Source organism: Frieseomelitta varia, unplaced genomic scaffold (genome assembly GCF_011392965.1).
Source record: "Frieseomelitta varia isolate USP_RPSP 00005682 unplaced genomic scaffold, Fvar_1.2 scaffold_535, whole genome shotgun sequence".
Classification (NCBI taxonomy): Eukaryota; Metazoa; Arthropoda; class Insecta; order Hymenoptera; family Apidae; genus Frieseomelitta; species Frieseomelitta varia.
Window position 1 is genome coordinate 201,521 of NW_025110296.1, and position 25,498 is coordinate 227,018.

At 33.1% G+C, this 25,498-nt stretch overlaps 1 long non-coding RNA gene across 1 annotated transcript; it reads left to right on the forward strand.

The window, feature by feature from the left end:
- The first annotated feature begins 18,386 nt into the window (after nt 1-18,386).
- Nucleotides 18,387-19,673, forward strand: LOC122533531. Its single transcript, XR_006307731.1, has 3 exons — nt 18,387-18,910; nt 18,996-19,284; nt 19,386-19,673. It is a non-coding gene; the product is annotated as an uncharacterized LOC122533531 (long non-coding RNA).
- Nucleotides 19,674-25,498: the final 5,825 nt, after the last annotated feature.

Here is a 25,498-nt window from a genome sequence, read left to right on the forward strand (position 1 = left end):
ATACATTACTATAAATGTTCGAATTGGAATAATTTACGTTGAAAATTATTATAGATGTTCGAATTGGAATAATTTTTGTTGAAAATTTAAATTATAAGCTTCGAAGAGTGTACTTTAAATTTTAAATAGAAGGATTGTCATGAAGATATTGTGATTGGTGTGATGTCATTTCAGAGAGACACCGTGTATAGCAGCCTTGTCGTTATCAAGCTTCTAAATTAAAGCATCAAGTAGCGGCACCGATTGATCCAGCAACATCCAAGGTCGTACGCAACGCTTTGTGCTTGTTCACGCCCGTTGAACTTCTGACAATGAGCTCTTGTTTTTCGAGAAAAATTTCCCTCTTTTTCTTCATTCACTCGCTCGCTCGAACGTTCAACTTTGTTTTGCGTGTGAAAAATAATCGCAGAAAAACTCGAGCCGACCGGGATGAAACGCTCCGTGTGAAAATTATTAGTTTCCAGATTTCTTCGTTTACAAATTACCTCTGATAATGTTCCTTCCGAGTTATCTGGAATTTCGTTTTTCTTTATTAATTAACTCGTTCGTGCTTGAATTTTCGTGTGTTTCTTTCTTTTTTTTTTATTCTTAAATTCTTAAAGAAAGATTCCTAAATTCTATATGTACACGTATATTAATTAATATACACTGTAAACATTAATTTCGTAATTACACCAATTCTTAAAGAAAGATTACCTAAATTCTTAAAGACAGATTCCTAAATTCGATACATATATATATATAGACTGTAAACGTTAATTTCATAATTACACAAATTTCTAGAAATATACACTGTAAACATTAATTACACAAATTCCTAAATTCTATATATACATATATATCAATTAATATACATTGTAAACGTTAATTTCATAATTACACAAATTCCGAAATTCTTAAAGACAGATTCCTAATTTCTATACATACATATATATCAATTAATATTTACCGTAAACATTAATTTCATTATTACACAAATTCCTAAATTCTATATATACATATATATCAATTAATATACACTGTAAACATTAATTTCATAATTACACAAATTCCTAAAGAAAGTTTACCTAAATTCTTAAAGAAAGATTCCTAAATTCCTTAAAGAAAGATTTCTCAACAAAAAGATTATCGACGTTTATACCTAAGATTAAGACGTTTATACCTAATCTACGTACACATTGTCATTACAAAGTCCACCATTGCAAGCTTTTAAATATTTATAAGCGATATTTGAACACGCATGCATCGCTGTCAAAGTTCATCAAAGAAACAGAGAGAGAGAGAGAGAGAGAGAGAGAGAGAGAGAGAGAGAGAGAGAGAGAGAGAGAGAGAGAGAGAGAGAGAGANAGAGTGTTTGACTGGTGTGTGCGGGCATGTGCAAGCGCAAGGTCGCGTCTCGGGGTTGGGAATTCGGACTGCCAAGGGTTCCCACCCCTTCGCATTGCACCAGAATTCTGACACCACTACCTGAACGACTCTGTGCTGTTAGACGAAGACGCAGCGTTGCCCAGGGAGAGAGTGGGAGGTCGACAGAGAGAGAGAGAGAGAGAGAGGGACCCGCTACGTCTCGTTACGGAGCGTATCCTTCGGGAATACCTACCTACCGGGTGAACCCGCAGGATCCCCGGCGCGTTCGCTTCGAGAAACCTGTTTGACAAGGGGAGAAATTTAACAGGCACTCAGTTAATCCCATTTTTATTAGCCTTATTGCATTGCGACGATAAATAAATTTCACGTGGTACGTTACGTACACGTGGTTTACGCGGCTAAATAAATTTGATTTTCACGCATTTATTATTTATTTCTATTACTTTTATATTATTTATTTATATTATTTTAAATTAAATTTATATATATATTATATATTATATTTATATTATTATTTATATTATTTTAAATTAAATTTATATTTATATTATATATTATATTTATATATGTTTAAATTATTATTATTTATTTCTATTATTTTTGTATTATTCATATTTTATTGATTGACTTTTCGTATTTATTAATTAGTGTAATATCATAAAGCTAGACGTCTTTTTTTATAGTGTTTACGATTTTTGCAATTATCAGTTATGGTATATTAAATGTAATTTCTACTAGTCGCGTTTTATTCGTCAGTTACTGCAAAAACATACGTCACGCAATTACCGATTATCGTGGAATATTGTCTGTTATAGAATATCGATAAATTGTATATTGTGATGTTGAACATTGTAGGATCGTATATTACACACAGGATTAGAAATATTGATATTGAGCATTTTCGAATTTCTACAATTACAAATTACAATCAGCAATCTGTAATTTGATGCTACAAGTGAAATTTATATTTATGCTGTCAAATTTGTTGCAAAACAGAGGATTTCGTTCTGCTAAGAATTTTTTTATAAAATATTTGACTCGATTGAAATTTTTATAAAATATTTGACTCGGTGATTGAAATGTCACGAGCCAATGGAATTTACAAGGAGGAGTGGCGAACTAAGCCCCATTCTCAAGAAGAGGGAATTCAGTAAGGAAGAAGAAGAATTTTTTGATGAAGAGGAATATTGAGAAGGCGTTGAAGTTCTCCTCCTAGTGGGCGCAGCACGTAGCTGAAACGATAATTAACGGGGTGATGATGGAAACTGACTGAGTTGCGATATTCTAGAGGTAGCTATTTACGTTGAACTAACAGGAAAAGGAAGTTCTCCGCGAGGTTCTTTTAGAGGCAAATAGTCACTCGTCCCTCGGGGGTTGAATGAATTATTAATATAAAATTAGTAGAGAATAAATAGAGATAATTATTCTCGGAAGTAATTAATTAATAGTATTTTCTCACGAATTATGTAAACTATGTTATTTCTAACTTTCAGAAAACGTCGAAATGTATTAATACTTCTTGCAGTTTTTTTTTTTTTTTTAAGTTCTACTGAGGAAACAGGAAGTTCGAAAAATCTTAAAAGCAACGCACGTACAGAATAATATACTTTGAGCATTCGACACCTTTATCATAAAGTCACAAATTTATTCCCTCTGTCGCGTGACAATAATTTTCTACAAAGTTTTGGAAAATCAAAGAATTCCCGAGTTTGTAATCAGGTAATTTAAGGAAATTTACAGGATTATCTCTGACGATGAGTATTCGATATTTTTCAATCCCCCTGGACACACTGTCTTTATTATATTATTATACTAACTACGCTCGCGTGTCAAAATCACACGAGAAAGAAGACACAGAGGAGTACAGAGAGTTTAATAGTTAAAGATCGTGAAAAGAGCGAAGAATTTAAGGATAATTTCGCAAGGGTCACCCGTTATATACCGAGACCGATCTGTTCGCGTAATATTATAGTCCGGTGAACAGTAATCTGGGTTACGCCCTCCCCTCGATTCATAAGAACTGCGCGTTAAAGTGGGAGAGAGCGTGATTTCTCTCGTACCTTTATTCCTTCTCTTCTCCCTTCTTTCTCGTTCTCGTGCTTCCTCCTTTCTTTCACCCCCTTCTCAATCTTTCATTCGCTATTCTTTTTTTTTTTTTTCATTCTTCCTGCGTTTCTTTCCCTGATCTTCTCTCGGCTTTCACTCTCCCCTTTCTCCGTCCTTTTTCTTTCCTTTACATTCGTAATTCTCTCTTGTATTTCATTTGTAATAAGTAATTGTCGTCCTCTTGTTTCTTAAATTGCCATGAATATTGATTGAATTTGGAATTTTGGAAATTCAGAGATATTGAAATTCTGGACTCTTGGAATGTCAAAAGTTTTCGAAAATTTTGAGAGTTTTTCGATACTGGACTTTTGCACTTTTTAAAAGGATATTAAAAGATTTAAAAATATTGGAATTTTGGAAGATTTACCAAAAACATTCTCGAATCATAAAATTATCAAGTAAATTACCGAAAGTATTTTTATTTTATGCAATAACTGATTAATCTTCGACATCCAAAATGTGTAAAAGAGATTGTTACTAAAGTTTACTGGATTTTTCATTCTCTGCGATGGTAGTAATTCCTCAAATACTCAAAACGATATAAATTTACGATGCTACGAAAATTACATATAAAAATGCGGTAGTATATTTTTCTCTCGCAAGTCAATGATAAAAATTATATCATTCCTGATATTTGTTTGCCAGAAAAAAGTTTATTAAAAATCAAAAAATATAACTCATTTGTTAAAAACTAATTTCCAATATTTAATTTTCTCTCGTACAAACATCCCTCTCTTACATCGATACTAAAATTAATTTCACAAAATTAATTTCGTCGCCACGTTTTCTTTTCATCTTCCAGTTTCTTTCCAAGAAACTGTCGGGAAAACAGCGAGCGAATATATCATTCGCTGAACAAATCCCGCTTGTATGTTTCAATTGTGCTGAATCGATGTCGCGTTGAATAATAGAAGAATTAACATTCTCGGCAGAGAGAACGTCGGGAAGAAAATTGAAGGAAATGGTTCAAACTTGTTGCACGCCGGCCAGACAGTTTCTCTCACTCTCTCGCTCCGAGGCAGCTTCCTTCACCCTTTCTCCTTCTCTCGGTAACAATCAGACGTTTCCAAATGGATCTTCATTCGTTCAATGGTAATTTTTGCAACGCGCCGTTCCGCGTTTTCCTTTTTCCCTCTCGTTGCAACACGACGAGAGAAGGAGAGGCAAGAATCCAGCTAACGCTTTGCATTTACTCCCTCGAGAAGCGAATCTTTCTATCTCGCTCTACCCTATTTTTCTTCTTCTAATTCTTCTTCTTCTTTTTCTTCTTCTTCTTCGTAATTCCGCTGCGTTCTACTTTCTCGCGTTAATTCGGGATTTACGATTGTGCGTCAGCGCGTTAGAAATGCCAGGGTATATTTCAATTCTTTTACCTGCAAGACTGACGTTGGCGATAATTTGTGGGAAATCATAAAAAAATTGCTTCGAGTGAAAATATGGTTAAACAGGCAACATTTCTACGTATGCAAAGATCCCTAATATTAATAATTAAATATCTATTATCTTAATATTAATAATTAAATATCTATTATCTTAATATTAATAATTAAATATCTATTATCTTAATATTAATAATTAAATATCTATTATCTTAATATTAATAATTAAATATCTATTATCTTAATATTAATAATTAAATATCTATTATCTTAATATTAATAATTAAATATCTATTATCTTAATATTAACAATTAAATATCTATTATCTTAATATTAATAATTAAATATCTATCTTTTTTTATAGTATTAATTAATAATTAAATATCTATTTTAATATTAATAATTAAATATCTGTCTTTTTTTATATTATTAATTAATAATCAAATATCTATCTCTCTTTATATTATTAATTAATAATTAAACATCTATCTTTTTTATATTATTAAGTAATAATTAAACATCTATCTTTTTTTATATTATTAATTAATAATCAAATATCTATCTTTCTTTATATTATTAATTAATAATCAAATACCTATCTTTTTTTATATTATTAATAATCAAATATCTATCTCTCTTTATGTTATTAATTAATAATTAAACATCAATCTTTTTTTATATTATTGATTAATAATCAAACATCTATCTTTTTTTATATTATTAATTAATAATCAAATATCTTTCTTTATGTTATTAATTAATAATTAAATATCTATCTTTTTATATTTCCAATTAATATTTCAGTAACACTACGATTTTGATGCGAACAAACGAACAAATTGAAATAATTGTCGTACGAAGATTTACGAATTTATTTTATGAAAACAAATCCTCTCGCACTGGTTGACTCAATTTCAAAGATCCTTATGAATTCTTTGCATACTTACTAATTATTCCTCACACTATTACAATTATTCGATAATTATTTCATAAATTTCATGAAATTTCCAAATTAAAAATTATCGTCAGAGTATAATGGTATGTCAGACAATAATAATATTGCAGTTACTCATAATTATCATTATCACTCCGGTATGCTCCGATTTTATTGACCGACACAGTTACCACCCCTCTCGCAAACATTTCATTACACGAAGATTCGTTTCGGTTAAATTAAATTAATAGGGGAAAAAAAAAAAAAAAAAAACAGAACTGAACAGAATGACCAAGGTAACACTTGCGATTTTTTTCTTTTTATTTGCAGGCCGAGGAGGAGTCGAATGGATCGAATAAATCAAGGTCAAGCGAATGGAAAGAGCAACGACGACGACGAGGACGAGGACGAGGAGAGGCGACCGATGCCCCGTCGATTCTGTCGTCACGTGCAGAAAAATCAAATTAAACAGCCGCTTTTAAGTCGAATTAAAACGAATGCGCTTAATTAAAGCAGCCTCTGCCGCTCGACTCGAGGCACAGTTTTATTGACGGCTGCCGGGCTCTTCCTTTGTCGGTGCGCGCCACCGGTCGTACCCTTTCATTATTACGTTGAAAAGATGCCCCCGTGCCGACTTTCTCGTTTTACAGAAAATAACGCTCGATTTTTCTCTACCGATGGCCAAACACCGTCTTGGTTTTTTGCGATTTCTCAACCGTGCGAGACCCTCACCGTCTCGCCGTTTTTCGACGTTCCCTTTCTCTGCTCGCGTCTCGAGACGCGCGTTAGTTTCGGATTTTTCGTCCCTTCGTTTTTTACGACGACCCTTGGATCCTCGGGGGATTTTTTTTTTCTTTAAATTAATTTAACGTATAATTAATTTAAAGTTTTTTGTTGTCTCTCTTTTGGTAGGATCTTTTGGTAATAAATTTTTTGAATGAACGATTTACCTGCATTCGTTACACGGTTATTTCAGCAATTCTATAACGGTCTGTGCAGTTCAGTTTTTGACGATTTAGAAAAGTGAACAGCGCGTTTGAACAAAAATTCATTGTTCAAGACATTTTTTTCTTTTTACGGAGATGGTAAAAGTGATCTCTTCATTTAATTTGAAAAAAAAAAAAAAAAAAAAGAATGTACGAAAACACGAGAAACGGAAACACAGTCTGATGATAATATAGTCAATAGTAGACTAGACAATAGACGATAAAGTAGTAATTATTTTCTAAATAATACTAAGATAGTAATTATTTTAATAATACTATTTAATTTTGTTTTAATAAGTAATTATTTTAAGGAGGGTGAAAGTAAAGTATTATTTAGGAAATAATTACTATTTTAGTATTGTAAATAATACTAAAATAAATAATACTAAAATAGTAATTATTTCCTAAATAATACTAAAATCAATAATACTAAAACAGTAATTATTTTAACAATACTATTTAATTTTATTTTAATAAGTAATTATTTTCTAAATAATACTAAAATAAATAATATTAAAATTATTTTAATAATACTATTTAATTTTATTTTATTTTAATAAGTAATTATTTTCTAAATAATACTTTACTTTCACACACCTCTCCCCCCCCCCCCCCCAACCACTTGCGCTGGCAACTGATTGGACCATAACGGACCATAACGAGTGACCAAACTTCACATAAAATAATTCTTTCGCTTTCTTTTTTGAACTCGTCGATATCTATCATTGGATAGAAATTATAATAAAAATTATTGACAAGTAATAAATTTATTATTTCCTTTGCCTGTGTTATACTTAAATACACTCAAAACTGAGGAAATATAGCAATTTTGGGGCAGGAAATTCTCGACTTCCGCTGGCAACTGATTGCGGACCGCAACTAGTGACCAAAACCGTATACAATAATTCGTCGATTTCTTTCTGAGAATAAATTTATTAAATAAATTTATTAATAAAATTATTTGTTCTGCCTATTTTGTTTTTACTTAAATACACTCAAAACTGAGGTAATATAGCAATTTTGGGACAAAAAGTTCTCGACGTGCGTGGCACGTCGTTCGAGCGCAAGAGGTTAACAGCGAGACTGTTAACTCTTATTTTTCATTTATCCTTATCCCACAATAGTCTGTCGACTAGTCAAACCGTTTCGTCCTACTGTGATCGTAACAGTCGCATCGTTTATCGGTCAGAGGAAAACGCGCGGGGACCTTGTGACAAAAGGAGCCATAACGGAACCCGAGCGAAGACGAGCCGGAGCGCGTTAACGGTGTCTGCGGTTTCACCGCGCTAAATACACACTTTTTCCCTCTCACTCGTCGCCACGTTGACGTCGATCCAACCACGTGCGACGAGGACTTTTTCTTTCCGCGCGACGAGACGAGACGAAACGCTGTGTAGTCCATCGTGAAAAGAAGCAACCCATCGCTCGTTGCTAGAAGAAAAAAAGAGAGGAAGAGAGAGGGAGAGAGAGAAAGAAAAGAAAAAAAAAGGAGAGAAGCAGAGATCCTCGGTCGCAGAGAAAATCGGAAATGAATCGACGTGGAGTCGAAGATGAATAGAAGGCGAGAGCGTTCTCCCTTTGGAACAGGGGAGAATCATCCTCCCCTGTTCACTGTGGGAATTTCTAATTGCTCGCCAATGTCCCGGATACGGTGAGGGAGCTTTCCTCTAGGGGATGGTGCACGCGATTGTCTGCTGGTCTCTGGTCTAACTTGAATTGAACGCATAATGCATCGCAACATGCAAGAATGTGTAAAAACATCGGGGGAGTATTGTTTTCTGAAGTATCCTTCGAATTTTATTTTTCTCGTTTGAAAATAAGCTACTTAGTTATAATCCAGTAAACCAACTAGTTATAGAGCCCCTTGACTGAGCGAATCAAGTTGAAGCATTATATTTTATGTTGTAATAATGTTACATTATACATTGCAACATTATTGTAATATTATTATTGTGTATTATATATTATTGTGATATTAATATTGTGTATTATGTATTATTGTGATATTAATATTGTGTATTATATATTATTGTGATATTAATATTGTGTATTATATATTATTGTGATATTAATATTGTGTATTATATATTATTGTGATATTAATATTGTGTATTATTTATTATTGTGATATTAATATTGTGTATTATACATTATTGTAATATTAATATTATGTATTATATATTATTGTAATATTAATATTACGTATTATACATTATTGCAATATTAATATTATAACACACTGATATATTACGACAACAATTTACAAACATTCAAACATTTCTTTTAAGAGTAAACTAATAGTGACGAATAATTAGGTGCTACTACTTCATTTACGATGGGAAAATTGACTGCTATCTTTTTTTGGTAACATATAAAATTAAATTGACGAATGAAATATTATCTCTACAATAAACTGACTTTTTTTCTAATTTTGGACACAAGTTTTTACACATTTACGTGAAATTTACAAAAAGGTAGGTATTAGAATATTTAACATTCTACGATGCAACGTCTCATACATTTATACCACTTTTTATACATTATACATACTGTATAAATTCTGATGAATTTTAAATATTGAAGCTACACCTGCATCGTGACATTCAATCGACGAGCCAAATTGTTATCAAATTTTTCGAACTTTTACTTTCACACTTCTACTTATAAACGATCTCTCTCGTCGATCCTCGGGGAGGGAAAAAATTCCTCGGAGGTCATTTCCTTGTTATAAGTGCAAAACAATTACAAAAATGAAATAATTATTAATATATAATACTAAATCCAATTACCAATTTAGTACGAGAAAGACAGAGAGAGAATTGACGCAGAAGAGAAAGAAGAAGGAAGAATTCGTGCGCGGCGAGGGCCAGTCCTACTCGTTTCTTTCTCAAGAGCAAAGAGCTTGCTCCTTGCTCGGTTTTCTCGTCGTCGTCGTCGTCGTCGTGATTCCTCCTTCCCACTGCGCGCTCTCTTTCTCCTCTCTGCCGGGCCGTGATCTCACGAGATTTATTAACACGCGGGGATACGCGCCGCGTTGCGAATTACGGATGGAGCTGGGTCGCGCGCGTTCACGCGCATCGCGAGCATCTATACTCGCTGCTCGCCGCGCGTCCGTATTATTTGCACACAATGCGACTTATGAAAAATATCTGTATTAAATAACCGAGTTTTCGACGTGGACGTCTCATTGTTCCGCGTGGGACGCGGTTCAATCGCAGGGCAGCGTGGTTTTTCTTCTTTTCGACGATAGTCGACGGCGAGGTGGAATTATTTTACTGTCGCCATAGTGAAACAGTCAGAGTTTGAGTTTTGCTGAGATTGAACTTTTTTTTTTTTGTCATGTACTGTCCCCTGGGATTTGTGAGATTTTGGTCTGAAATCTGCTGGATCTTTTGATCCAGTTTTCGAAGAATTGTAATTGTTTGATATACAGCTAATTTGTTTGAGCCGTATATATTTAATTAATATTAATATACACTTAATATATATAGTTAATTTATTTGAATCGCGGTAGTTGAGTAGAGATTATTATTTTGTTTATTATTACTTTCAAATTTTAGAGTAATAGATAGTTAATTTAAATACATGCAAAGGTTGTCAATTTCAATGAAATTTTCAAGGCTTCGAAAGTTTTCCGAGTTTTGCATTTACTTTGATACATAGGGACACCCATAAGTAATATTTTTTGATACTGTGCCAAATTTCATTTTATTTAATACAGTTTATTTATATATACTGTGATATAATTTAACAATAAACACACTAAATGTCAATATATATAAATAACATACCTAGGTTATATTATAATATATATTTAATTATTATAACATGACTAGGTTATGTTATAGTAAGTTAAATTCGCTAGATGGCAATGTTTGTTAAATTCGAAAAAAGAAAAAAAAAAAAAAACGACGTTACTAGTAGATACGCAGCGACGAATAAGCGACGAATTATTGTATACGGTTTTGGTCACTCGTTACGGTCCGCAATCGGTTGCCAGCGCAAGACGACATACAGAGTTTTTTCTTTTAAATTCGAATCCCTAGATTCTGAGAGCTTTGAGTTCTAATTATTTGTAAGTGTAAAGCTGAATAATTCTAATATTCTGATAATTTTAACGATTCGTAAGCGTAGAGTTTTATGAGGTGATTAGAGCTCAAATTTGAGATTTCTAGAATTTTAAACTTTCAATATTTTTAGCATTCTTTGCACGTCGAATAACTTCGCGCGAGCGTTTCTTTTTCACAAATAGTGACGAAACGTATGTTGAATCCTCGTTTGCCGAAAAATGCTGAATACTTGACATTCCTCCCCCTTTTTTTTTGTTCTTCGTAACGAAACGACGAAAAGAAGAAAAAAAAAATTGAAGGAAAATAGACGTAAGACCGAAGCGAAGTTTCTTCCGCGTGGGAAACTCGAGGGAATTGTTTTTAAACTCAGCTCGGGATGATTCGCAGATTGCCGTGTGAGTGACATGTGTCACAAGGTGTGTCGAACCCTTATTTAGTAGTGTATCAAAAGTTAGCCTACTTCCAGTCACACACGTGCATGCATAACACATACACAACGATCCACAGTATCTCTAGCCCCTTTCTTCATTGTCAGCCTTCTAATACGGGCCACGATCGAATTCTCTCTCTCTCTCTCTCTCTCTCTCTCTCTCTCTCTTTTCTTTTCTATTCTGCCCTTCCTCCACTACTCTGACGTACGGAAGCGGGAACGCGGAGGATTCCCGGACACAATGCGACGTAATTGGAAGTCACCGGATGCTGAGAATTGGCCGTTTCCCATGATTCGTGAATTTATTCGACTCTCGCGAATCCTCGTCGATCGTTGTTTCATGTGTTTCAACCTGTGATTTACACGGACGGCAGCCTCGCTCTAATTAATCTTTGCTTTGCGCAAAATTCATATTTAGCAATATACGTACGATATAACGAAAAAGAAGAAGAAGAAGAAAAAGAAAATAGAATTTTGGCAGAAAATTATTTTCACACTGGAGAGAGCACTGTACATTGGATATTCCTTACGAATATGTACGAATTGCACTTTAGAATTTCCTGCAGTCGCGGTTATGTGACGCACGATCGATTATTTTAATAAATTGAATTTTCGTTTGATCCCTAATGATCACTATCTTCTTTCGATTCGTTCATTTTAACGAACTTATTCGTCCGTTTCAAGATAAAAAAAAGAAGGAAATTAGAAGGAAATTTAACGACACGATTTGGACGTAACAGGAAAATGATTTACTAATTGTAGTTAGGTAATTATAATTTCACGATCTAAATAAAATAAGTTTTTCTAATTTTTTTTTTAAATAAGTTCCTCGATTTCTTAAGTTTGTTAATTTAGTGTTTGCTTCGACTCCTTATTTAGATTCTAGACTTGATTGATTTAATCGTTCGTAATAATCTAGCCTAAGGGTAACAACCGTTAATAGCCTAAAACGAGGAGCACCTCTTGAAGTGGCGTCGTAAATCGCTGGATCCCTCGCGGAACCCTCGATGGCGACAAATAAATACGCGTAAAACGGGGAGACCAGTCCCTTCGAGTTGTTGCAACAAACATAAAGGGCGGCTGGAAAACCGATTTATCAAGGGAAAACGGAAGCTATCGTTAGCGCCGAGCTTCCTGCCTTTAAGAAATGAAAAACTCTCGGATCAATTTAAATGAAAGTAGCCTGTCTTCAATTTTAGAAGGCCAGTTTCAAAGTGAAGAAACATTTCTGATTAATTTAAGTGAAAGTAGCCTGTGTTAAATTAAGAAAAAAAAAAAAGAAAGAAAACAGTTTCAAAATGAACAACATTGATTAATTTGAAGAAAAGTAGTCTGGTTTAAATTTTAGAAGAACAATTTTAAAATGAAGTACACCAAAAGGCGATCTGTTAAATTTAAAAAGAAAAATTTTTCAAAATGAAAGACACTCTGATCAATTGAAGTAGCCTGCTCTAAATTTAGAAAGAACAATTTCAAAATGAAAAACATTCCGATCGATTAGAAAAAAAAAAAAGAAACAGTCTGTCCTAAATTAAAAGAAGAAAAGAGGATAGTTTCAAATTGAAGAACACTCTGAATTTAAATGAAGATAGTCTGTCATCGAATTTGATGAAACAACCACGAAATGGAAAACACTGTGTCCAGTTTAAATAAATAAATTTAAAAGTAGCCTGGGACGATATCAAAATGGAGGAAACACTAAGAAATGAAATCTGTCTTAAAGACGCACGTTGATTTGTTTAAAAATGAATCAAGATTGCCTAGTCTAGATCTGACTTTCTACAATTCAATAAAAGTTTAACGAAAATACTCGACGAACGAATTTTTACAAAATGCTTGATATCAGAATTTTTACAAAATACTTCATATCTGAATCTGGCTCGCAGGATTTGGTACAGTGTGATATTGATTTTATCGGGGAGCATCGTCTTCTTTAGCGATTTCGTGAAGAACCTTTTGATACCCGGTACCAAGCACGGTCTCGTTGCACTTTTTCGTGTCAAGCCTGAGACTACGATCGTGCTTATCTTTTATCTCGATACGCTCGATGTACGCCGCGTGATAGATAGCGTTTTGTTTAAATTCACACTCTCATTGCACAGAAGCTGGAGATTTGCATAATTATATGTCATTAGCAGTAACGGATATTTATGCAAATAATTAGAAAGACGGCGTTCTACGCGAGAGATCATGCTGCTTATTAAATATTACCGTGCATTCTGCGCGTATTTTTCTCGCTCTTAAAATTTTTGCAAATTTTTACAAAATTTTACGCCGAAATTCGCAGTTTGATCAGCATCACGATTTAATTTGAATTCAATTTCTTTAATTTGAATAAAAGTAGCCTGTTTCAAATTTTAAGATTTCAAAATGAAAAACACTCTGATCAATTTAAACAAACGTAGTCTGTCTTTAAGTTTAAGTTAAGAATACATAACATTTGCTGATAAATCATAAAGAAAATGTATTCGAAAGCAATGGTTCCTCGGTGCAATTCAAACATTTGGTTTCGAATTAATTTTCGATCCAGGGATTTTTTTAGTTTTGGTAGAAATTTCTCCTCCGAATTTAGTTACGCGACTTTGAGATGTGCTGCTCTAATATTTTTCCACCGCTATTGCGTAACAAAATAACATCGTTATAAATAAACAGATCAAAATTAACCACTTGCGCTGGCAACTGATTGCGGACCGTAACGAGTGACCGAAACCGTATACAATAATTCGTCGCTTTCTGTTTAAACTCTATTATTAAAATAGTTATTATTTCGATAATACTGTTTAATTTTATTTTAATAACTAATTGTTTTAAGGAGGCTGAAAGTAAAGTATTATTTAGAAAATAATTACTATTTTAGTTTTATTCTAAATAATACTAAAATAGTAATTATTTTAATGATACTATTTAATTTTATTTTAATAAGTAATTATTTTAAGGGGGGTGAAAGTAAAGTATTATTTAGGGAATAATTTCTATTTTAGTATTGTAAATAATACTAAAATAGTGATTATTTTCTAAATAATACTAAAATAAATAATACTGAAATAGTAATTATTTTCTAAATAATACTTTACTTTCACCCCCCCTTAACCACTTGCGCTGGCAATCGATTGCGGACCATAACGAGTGACCAAAATTCATATACAACAATTCTTTCGCTTTCTTTTTAAACTCGTCGGTACCATATCACTGGATAGAAATTATTCAGCAGTAATAAATTTATTATTTGTTTTATCTTGTCTATAAATTTATCATTTACATTTAAATATACTTAAAGCTGAGAAAATGTTGCAATTTTGGTACGAAAAAATTTTCGATGTCACTCCGGCGCAAGAGGTTAAAAAACAATCGAACCCAAGTTCCAAGACCTGTCCTGTATTTTTTTTTTTTTTCTTTTCGCAACACCTAACTGAAAGAGACACTCTCCCGCGACACAATTCTCGCCCAATTAAAATAGTTTAATAGATCGTAAAAGCGTACGAGAGAAACGGCGGGTTGAGTGCATGCACGTGACTGATCCTAGCCGAAATAATGGCTGATCGCCGTCGAGTTTGCGTCACACGGGTGGCCGTGGGTCACCCGGTAGAGCCGCGTTCTCATGTCGATACTGTTATCGGCTGCTGAAAAGATAATCAGCCGGACCTCTCGATGCCCGTCGCCGCACGCTGGAGAGTGGGCGTGCGACCGGCTGCATCGTCGCGGAATTTATTCAGCTGCCCTCAATACCGATGGAATTCAGACTTGCGACGAGCCGACCGAATTGCACGACTCGAACGACTTCTCGTCGTTATAAATATGTGCGACGTATGGTGTGCCAGTCGGCTGGCATCGTCGTGTTTCCATTGTCGGGCAAATTTTTACGATCACGAGCACGAGACGAGTGGTTGAAACCGATGAGTCAATCGTTCGTTCGAAATTGAGATATTAACGCCGCCTGGTGACAGTTGGATCTGTCGAACTGTAATATAAGAAAGTATAAGTAGCATCGGTCGTGCTTATATTTTTTTCTCTCAATGATGAAATAATGAATTTCCATTGAACTCGAAGAAACGATCTATGGAAATCTGTAGAAATATTTTCTTCACATCGAAGCAAATACAGTCTGAAAGATACGTCGATTTTTTATATTGGCCTTAAAATTGGTAATTAACAGAGTGTTTATTCCTGTTGTTTTTCTTGACATTTAACCCATTCGAGTGAAAACGACAACAGCAACAGGAGAAACGTTCAGCAACAAGTGGCGTGACTTTTTCACGATACGTGAGACATCGTGAACAGGAAAAGTTCTCGCTTGTTGCTTTAAACTTCAGAGCGTGTCGATCTTTAAACACTCGTAGCTCAATATTAAACAAATCCTCGGGCTTTTCTGCGTTTAAATATTTAACAAACTATTGCAACGAATTGTGTGGTCCGAACATTTTCACGATCAACTATATAAAAGATTTCACAGAAAAAGTACTCGCTGAAAGCACCATACGTTAAATTTTCAATCGTAATAATCTGATACATATTACACATCCCACTTGGAAATGAAAAATCACATCTTAAAAGCATAGTTTCGCTTCTCAAGGAACAAACTGTCGGATTGGTATTGACAATTTTGTTTTGTAAGTTTAAACAAACAGACCATTTTCCCTGCCTCCTGAAAAATTTGACGTCGGCGTATTTGATTTTTATGGTTGAAGAATTAACCACTTGCGCTGGCAACCGATTGCGGACCATAATGAGTGACCAAAACCATATACAATAATCAGCCGTTTTCTTTTCGAACTCGTCGCTATGATATCACTGGATAGAAATTATTGAAAAATAATAAATTTATTATTTGCTTTGCCTATTTTGTTTTACTTAAATATACAATTTTACTTATTATAACATGTTATGCTACAATATATAATATAACATAACCTATGTTATGCCTAATATAACCTATAATCTAGTTAAATACATTTAGTGTGTTTATTGTTAAATTATATTACAGATTGAAGCTGTATTAACTTTCAATATTTTAAATAAAATAAAATTTTCTACAGTGTCAGAAAACGACGTTATTTATAAGTATCCTTAATCACTTGCGCTGGCAACCGATTGCGGACCATAATGAGTGACCAAAACCATAAACAATAATCAGCCGTTTTCTTTTCGAACTCGTCGCTATGATATCACTGGATAGAAATTATTGAAAAATAATAAATTTATTATTTGCTTTGCCTATTTTGTTTTACTTAAATATACAATTTTACTTATTATAACATGTTATGCTACAATATATAATATAACATAACCTATGTTATGCCTAATATAACCTATAATCTAGTTAAATACATTTAGTGTGTTTATTGTTAAATTATATTACAGATTGAAGCTGTATTAACTTTCAATATTTTAAATAAAATAAAATTTTCTACAGTGTCAGAAAACGACGTTATTTATAAGTATCCTTAATCACTTGCGCTGGCAACCGATTGCGGACCATAACGAGTGACCAAAACCGTATACAATAATCCGTCGCTTTCTTTTCGAACTCGTCGCTATGACATCACTGGATAGAAATTATTGAAAAGTAATAAATTTATTATTTGCTTTGCCTATTTTGTTTTACTTAAATATACAATTTTACTTATTATAACATGTTATGCTACAATATATAATATAACATAACTTATGTTATGCCTAATATAACCTATATTTTAGTTAAATACATGGACATTTAGTGTGTTTATTGTTAAATTATATTACAGATTGAAGCTGTATTAACTTTTAAATAAAATAAAATATTCTATAGTGTCATTACTTATAGGTGTCCTTAACCACTTGCGCTGGCAACCGATTGCGGACCAAAACCGTATACAATAATTCGCCGCTTTCTTTTTTGAACTCGTCGATATCATATGATATCACTGGATAGAAATTATCGAGAAGTGACAAACTCATCATTTGTTTTACCTGGGTTACATTTAAATATACTTGAAACTGAGAAGATATTGCCATTTTGGGACAGAAAATTCTCGACGTGCGTATTCACGAGTAACGTTCATTTTTTTTCTCAGAGTTAACACTGCCATCTAGCGAATTTAACTTATCATAACGTAACCTAGTTATGCTATAATATTAGTTAAATATATATTATAATATAACCTAGTTATACTATTTAGTTATATATATATATATATATATATATATATATATTGACATTTAGTGTATTTATTGTTAAATGTATCATAGATTAAATAAACTATATTAAATAAAATGAAATTTGGAACAGCATCAAAAATACATTACTCATGGTTATCCCTATGTATCAGAGTAAATGCAAAGCTCGGAAAACTTTCGAAAATTTCATTCAAATCGACAGTTTCCCCTTCTTCTCCATATTAATCCTCTTTATTTCCAAAACTTGAAATAAACGACATGCATGGCAACAGGTGAAATTTCGTGATCTCCGAAAGCTCTATGCGCGGAAGAAGATACGTACACACTTCGATAGCTCGCGACGTAAGCCGACCGCCTGTGTGTGTGTTTTGCCCGGCTATCGAAACGCTCGATTCGCGATTCGCGGCCGAGAGCGGTCGGCCGTTTTACGTAATCGCGATTAAGCGCGTCCTTGCGAGCGTATATATCTGTCCCGGGCTCGTCACGCGACACGCGCCATTGCTTCGAGAATTTTCAACGCGAGTCCCCGTCGGCAGCCGCGCGCCGAGCGTAAAAAAAACCGGTTCCCCGGCGGCGGCGGCGGTTCGCCTCGAAACTCCAAGCCACGCCGTGAAATATATATCGCCGATTCGAGATTCTTCCTCCCGGACTACGAATATTAATTCCTCCACTTTTTATATCCTTTCGGCCGTTTCTTCTTTCGATCTTCGTTCCTTTTCTGACGACGATTCAGATGTATCGCTTGAGCGTGAAATCGATCGCGGATTCCTCTTGGCGATCGACTGAAACGAGAGAAAGGGATCATTCGCGTCCTTCGATTTCGGTGTTGAGTTTAACGCGAGTCAAGTGTCAAACGAGATTACGAGGCTATGACGACACGACGCCAAGATTGTGAATCTCGATTTACGTCCCGTTCTGTACCGTTCTGTTGGTTATTACCGGTTACTACGAGTTGAAAGATAACATTGAACTAACTCCCTGGGAACGATTTTTTCCCCCTTTTCTTCAGTTATCTGACCGATGCGAGAGTCATGCGAGTGTATGACGCGGGCTTCTTCGACTACTCGCGTCTCTGAAACTGATTCTCGTAAATAGAAACGATCGATTGATGGATGTCTTGTCGTAAGCATTGAGTTCAGTTTTCTAAAATTCAAAAGCAGGTGATTCCTTGGGACGAAACGTAAAAGTTCAGCTTGAAATTACGAATGATGCAGAAGTATACTGTGTTAAATGCAAGAGGAGAAGTCTTAAATTCCTGTCTTAATTAAACTTTACGGTCTACTATTTTCCACACGTGATTCTTATGTTTCAATTTTCGTTGTTGTGTCGTCACAGTTGGTAAAATTATAGCAAATTTCCTATGTCAATGTCTTCTGGATATACTTAGCCAAAAGTTAAATAAACGTACTACGATTTACATGTGTAAAGTATTCGATTGTTTCAATGATTTGTTTGCGTTGTTATATATTGAGTTGGCCGGAAAGTAATTGCATTTTTTTCTCAAACTTTTCTCTAACTTCATTTTAAATCGCGTTCAGATTCGTTACGTAGTCTGATACTCGTTTCAGAGGAAGAAAGTGCACAATTTCGTTAACAATTGTTCGCCTGGCGTCGATCTCAAAATGATAAATCAGAAAAGGAACATTTTGCTGTACCGTCTCTTGAAAAGAAGAAAAAGAAAAAAAAAAAAACACTGCGCAAGCTCATGAGAAATTATCTGACATGTATGGTGAAGAAATCTTCGAACCATGACAGGTTGCAAATCGTTCTTAAAACTTTTCTTTCTTCGTCGAAAGAGGTAAGAACGTTTTTTGAACATTGAGTCGGTAATTTGGCCAAAGATGATCGAAGAAAATGGTCAGTATATTGTCTGATAAAGCTTTCGTTTCTCGTGACAAAAGTTCGGCACACATTTCTCGATCGATCCAATATTTCGAATAAATCTACTTGTTTTTCAGGACAGTCTTGTCAAAATTACGATTTTCATCGGTGACCGAATCGGTGGAAGGATCGAAAATTTATGCAGGAATCTCGACCGCATTCCGTCAACATGGCGGCTGTGGAACGTGACCTAACGAAGCCTCGCCGTTGGATTTGCTCCGACTTTTCTTGTCACAGATGTTAAATAAATCTCATAATCCTCTTCTTTTTTAATTGGCGCAGAAAATAGATTGTTGTAATCAACAGATTGGATATTTCGTATTCAGACATATACATATATACAGGGTGGTTTACATTGAAAAACTGAAAGGTATGAAAAAGTCATAACTTATTCATTTTCAATCTTTTTTAATTTCTTTCTTTGCAGGTTAACTAATTATATGTTTTATACTTCCATGAATTATATTTCCAAATAATAAAATAATAAAAAATTTAAAAAAAGTCTTTCAAGTCTGACCATTCTGTATATATAGTCAAATCAACCTACTATATAACTGCAGTATACTATACTAAGTATAGTTTTGTATTCAAATATATATAAATATATAGTCAACAAGTCAATATATATATATTCTTACTGATTGACTGCGGATATTTCATTTACGAGCAAAATTAAAAGAGCTAAGCTGAAATTTCGACACCAGGTATAATAAATACTGTAACAAATTTTGAATATTTTATATTATCCCTTGAATTATTAGCTGCTTTCCTGGCACAGAAATGTACGAGTAATTCCTACATATTGCATTTCGAAAACTTGCAACATTCAGATTTACGATCGTCGCGATTATTGAACTGGCATTTCAAACGGCAGGTCGCGCGGTATTAACAGATCTGCAAAATCGTTTTTCACGATCGTTGAATTGCATTTTCAGGACACGCGTGTATCTATCTATCGCTATAGTTTGAAAGAGATACACATCTTTGAAAGATACTGATCTGTGCGATCAATAAAATGGAAATTCGGTTGTTGCATACCATTTCGCATAAACCGTGAATGTGCCCGGGAAATATGAAACAATCGCGAAATTTTCCAGTCTTTTCACCCTTGTAAACCCGTTTTCAACGTTTAACTTTCGCATGCAGAGTTTTATAAAATATTTCACGCCCCGGCAACGAGCAAATTTAATACACCATCAATGTTTCACACAGCGGAGGCGAGTGCAATGTTGAGGCGAACACGCGCGCACTGGCAACCGTAATAAATATCCATACGCGTCGCGCGTGTACCATACACGAGTGATCAAAATTTTCAACCGTGAAATAACCGATAGAACAGCGAAAATTTCCCCCAAAAAACATTCGATCCACAAGTTACGTCGAACAGGCGATAAAACAATTTGAAAATAATGTTTCCCGCGTCAACGTATATGCTTCCAAATCCACGTTTTTAACGAATATAATCTACTTATTTTGATGTATGATGGATTACCTTGATTCGTCTTTTTATACTTCTGTGTTTTCATATTTTCTTTTCTTTCCGATTTTTTTAAAATTTTACTTTACATTTATATTTTATTTTATTCACAGTTTCTTTTCTTACCGATTTTTTTTAAAATTTTATTTTACATTTATATTTTATTCTATTCACATTTTTTTTCCTTACCGATTTCTTTTAAATTTTATTTTACATTTATATTTTATTTTATTCACATTTTCTTTCCTTTTCGATTTTTTTAAAATTTTATTTTACATTTATATTTCATTTTATTCACATTTTCTTTCCTTTCCGATTGTTTTTAATTTTATTTTACATTTATATTTTATTTTATTTACATTTTCTTTCCTTTCCGATTTTTTTAAAATTTTATTTTACATTTATATTTTATTTTATTCACATTTTCTTTCCTTTCCGATTTTTTTTAAATTTTATTTTACATTTATATTTTATTTTATTCACATTTTCTTTTCTTTCCGATTTTTTTCTTTTTCTAAATTTTACATTTATTCAAAAATATAGTGTGCAGCAAAAGTTTGCTGAGAAATTCGCGATGAGTCGAAAGTGAAACACTTTGAAACTCCAAGTAACATATACCAAATGCATACAAAGTGTCTCACATAAGATAATAATTTTAATTTCCTGATAACTCTTCGTAAGAGGATCAGTACACTGCAATCTTAAATTTCAAGATCCTTCGTCTAGTATACAAAAAAAAAAAAAAATAAATAAATAAATAAATAAATAAATAAATATTATTAAAATTATAACCAACATATTCAAACTTTTTCGATTGATCATGATCGCAATCAATTACAAACCAAATTCGACCGATAGAGAGTAGATGAAACACTCGGCAAGGAGAAGTGGTTTTGGAGGGATCGAAACACGACGAAGAAGGCGAGAAACGTTGCAGGGAACGATCGATATCCTGACATCCTGGCCCACGCGTGAAATCAATGCCTGCTGGCGCCGCTGAGGGCCGGTCACCATATTGCGGCCAATCGAAACGCAGAGAAGCTCAAGAAAAATTCGATAATCTTCTCTGTGATGCTATGTAATCAGGTGATCGATTGTAAAACATCAAAGATAGATATCATACTTGAACGCAATTAGATTAAAATTGATACCAGGCATCACGTAATCGAGTGATTAATAATCGTTTTTAAAATATCAAAAATAAACGTTAGACTGTAGTTAGACGAAGTAACGTCATAAGTAATGTCGATAATGTACAAAATATTATTTCATTTAAGAAGTTTAATACAGTTTTAATTTATAATACAATTTAATATCAAATGTCAATATAGAGTACTATTTAAGTAGAATATAGGTTGTGTTATAATATTGCTAATTGTTATGTCAATATTCTTATAAGTTATGTTAATATTGTTAATAAAAAGAATTTTAATACAGTTTTAATTTATAATACAATTTAATAACAAATGTCAATATATTTAAGTAGAATATAGGTTGTGTTATAATATTGCTAATTATTATGTTGATATTGTTATAAGTTATGTTAATATTGTTAATAAAAAGAATTTTAATACAGTTTTAATTTATAATACAATTTAATAACAAATGTCAATATATTTAAGTAGAATATAGGTTGTGTTATAATATTGCTAATTATTATGTTGATACTGTTATAAGTTATGTTAATATTGTTAATATTGTTAATTGTTATGTTAATATTGTTATAAGTTATGTTAATATTGTTAATATTCTTATAAGTTAAATTATTGTCACTGATGGCAATGTTTATTAAATTTGAAGAAAACGGCATTACTTATGACATTACCTCTAATATTTATACTATTTAGCAACGAAAAAGAAATTTCTGCTTAGGCTCCGTAGTTTCAAAATTGAAGATCACGCAAAATTTATTTTCTTTTTTTTTTATTTCAAAAAAATAACACCTAATATAGAGACTAACTTTCTAATATCCTACTCCATTCTCCTCCAAATTCTTTTTACCATTGGAATTGATATGAAAGATGATGCTACATTTCATAGTATTGAGTATCAATTTTCCTTCTTTAATACTTAGTTTAAAGGAACACTAACTTCCTAATATTCTGCTTTATTCTCTTCCAAATTCTTATCTCCCAAATATTTTACTTTATTGAAATTGGCGTTAAATCAGCGATACTAAATTTGGTATTAATTTTTCTTTCTTTAATGCTTGATCAAAGGAAAAATGAAACAAAAGAAAAAAAATCAGCGATACTAAATTTGGTATAAAAATTTTTCTTTCTTCAATGCTTGATCAAAGGAAAAATGAAACAAAAGAAAAAAAATCAGCGATACTAAATTTGGTATAAAAATTTTTCTTTCTTCAATGCTTGATGCGATACTAAATTTGGTATTAATTTTTCTTTCTTCAATGCTTGATGCGATACTAAATTTGGTATTAATTTTTCTTTCTTTAATATTGCTTGATAATGAAACAAAAAAAAAAAAAAAATCAGCGATACTAAATTTGGTATTAATATTTCTTTCTTTAATGCTTGCAGCGATACTAAATTTGGTATTAATTTTTCTTTCTTTAATGCTTGCAGCGATACTAAATTTGGTATTAATTTTTCTTTCTTTAATGCTTGCAGCGATACTAAATTTCGTATTAATTTTTCTTCCTTTAATACTCGATCAAAGGAATAATGAAAACAAAAAGAAAAAAAAAAAAAAAAGAAAATTGCGTTCCGTCGAGCCGCAGAACAGGTTACCTTAAAATCGGTGGATGTTATATTGCAGCTTCGAAAAGGAGCAGCACGATCGTAAGGAGGCTCGAACGCGAGTTCGTAAATTCGCGCGTTATCGGGCAACGAGGCGGGAAAAATGAATCGATGAATCGTCGTGGGGCTCGCGTATTTCGTCGTATCGGCGTCCACAAATCACCGGCCGCGTCGTTCGATTGATAAAACCGGCAACGGTTCCCCCGTTCTTCTGGTTTATTAAGATCGGCGGGCGATATTTACGGGGTGGCTGCAGGCGATCGAGAAGGCGTAATCGGGGCCACGGTATAAAGACTCGTCGAGCCGCGTTACTTTCCGATAAGCTGGCGAACCGTTCCACGAGGTCGTGAATCGCCGATCATCGATAACCGGGCCGATACGTACGCTGCAATTTCTTCCCAATGCTAATAATAACGCGCGATACGCGGAATGTCGTGTTCACTCCCGACTTTCGATCCCGTCCTCCAACTACGCAGCGCGACGTCGCACTTTCCGATCTTGCCGATTTTGTGCTGCCGAGTAAAATAAACGGATGGCAATCGTTGCCACGGCCATGTAGTAATTATGATGATAAATAAATTAACATCACAATACTACAAATAAATAATAACTCCGTAATTGATTTTAGTTTATATAAAAATATATAACAAAATATATAATTACTAATAATAAATAACAAATAACGAAGATTAAATAATGAAAGTTAAATAACGAATGAATAATTAACATGATAATTGCAGTACATGTAAGTTTCTGCAAATATTTCCACGGTGATAATGAAATTACTAACAATTTTTAAATATTCTATTGTTTATGTTAAATACACATCTCGATGGAATGATTTAATGAACATAGATGTCGTTGATCTAAATTCTTCAAAGTAGAGGTCGCTACAGCCAAACGAATTTATTTCAAGGATCAATTATATATTTTCATTTCGCGTATCTTTCCCGGCTTTGGCCAAGATGGTTTTCAATTTCTTTGCTGTTTGAAGAATATTCCAACGTATTAATTAATGTTTGTAATTGAAAATTGCTTAAAGAGTGTTTTCTTCTTACTGTGTTTGTCCCTGTAAAAAAATACTCTCCTTCTTTTTTTTTTTTTTTTTTGAGAAAAATATTGATTGTGACGATTTAATAGAAACAAGCAACTTTTCAAATTGGAAAATTTTTAACGACGAGCTCTCTGAGCGAACTCAGCCGTTGAAATTATGACATGCAAAGTTATTTCCGATTTTTCCAAATTTCCCAATTTACCGCGTCAATACCGTCAAATGACGATGAATAATTCATCTGTCCCCGTCAACGAATTAAACGAATTGTTCTCCGATTATTCAAGCATCGGAATAATAAAACGAATCTAATTATTGTACCATTACTGGTTTAAAGCCAGTTTCGTTTTAAACGAATTGAAATAAATTCCACCGATCTACCTTTTCTCGTTTCCTCGTGTTTCGACTATTAAAATCTATTAATATTATCTACACGTTTTTAAAAATTGCAAAATTCCAAAGAATATGCGCGAATTGAAAATATCCAAGTGTTTTCTTTTATTACAACACTTTTTGCATAGAACAATTATCTGTCAAAGTTCCATTTTTTTAAATTATTATTTTCAAAAATACAAATTTGAAAATCCAATCGTTTGACACTTACTGCACCAGAACAATTGTCTATCAGAGTTTTATTTTTTTAAATTTTTATTTTCAAAAATACAAATTTGAAAATCCAATCGTTTGACTTATTGCGTCAGAACAATTGTCTATTAAAGTTCCATTTTTTTAAATTATTATTTCCAAAAATACAAATTTGAAAATCCAATCGTTTGACGCTTATTGCGTCAGAACAATTGTCTATCAGAGTTCTATTTTTTAAAATTATTATTTTCAAAAATACAAATTTGAAAATTCAATCGTTTGACACTTATTGCGCCAGAACAATTATCTATCAGAGTT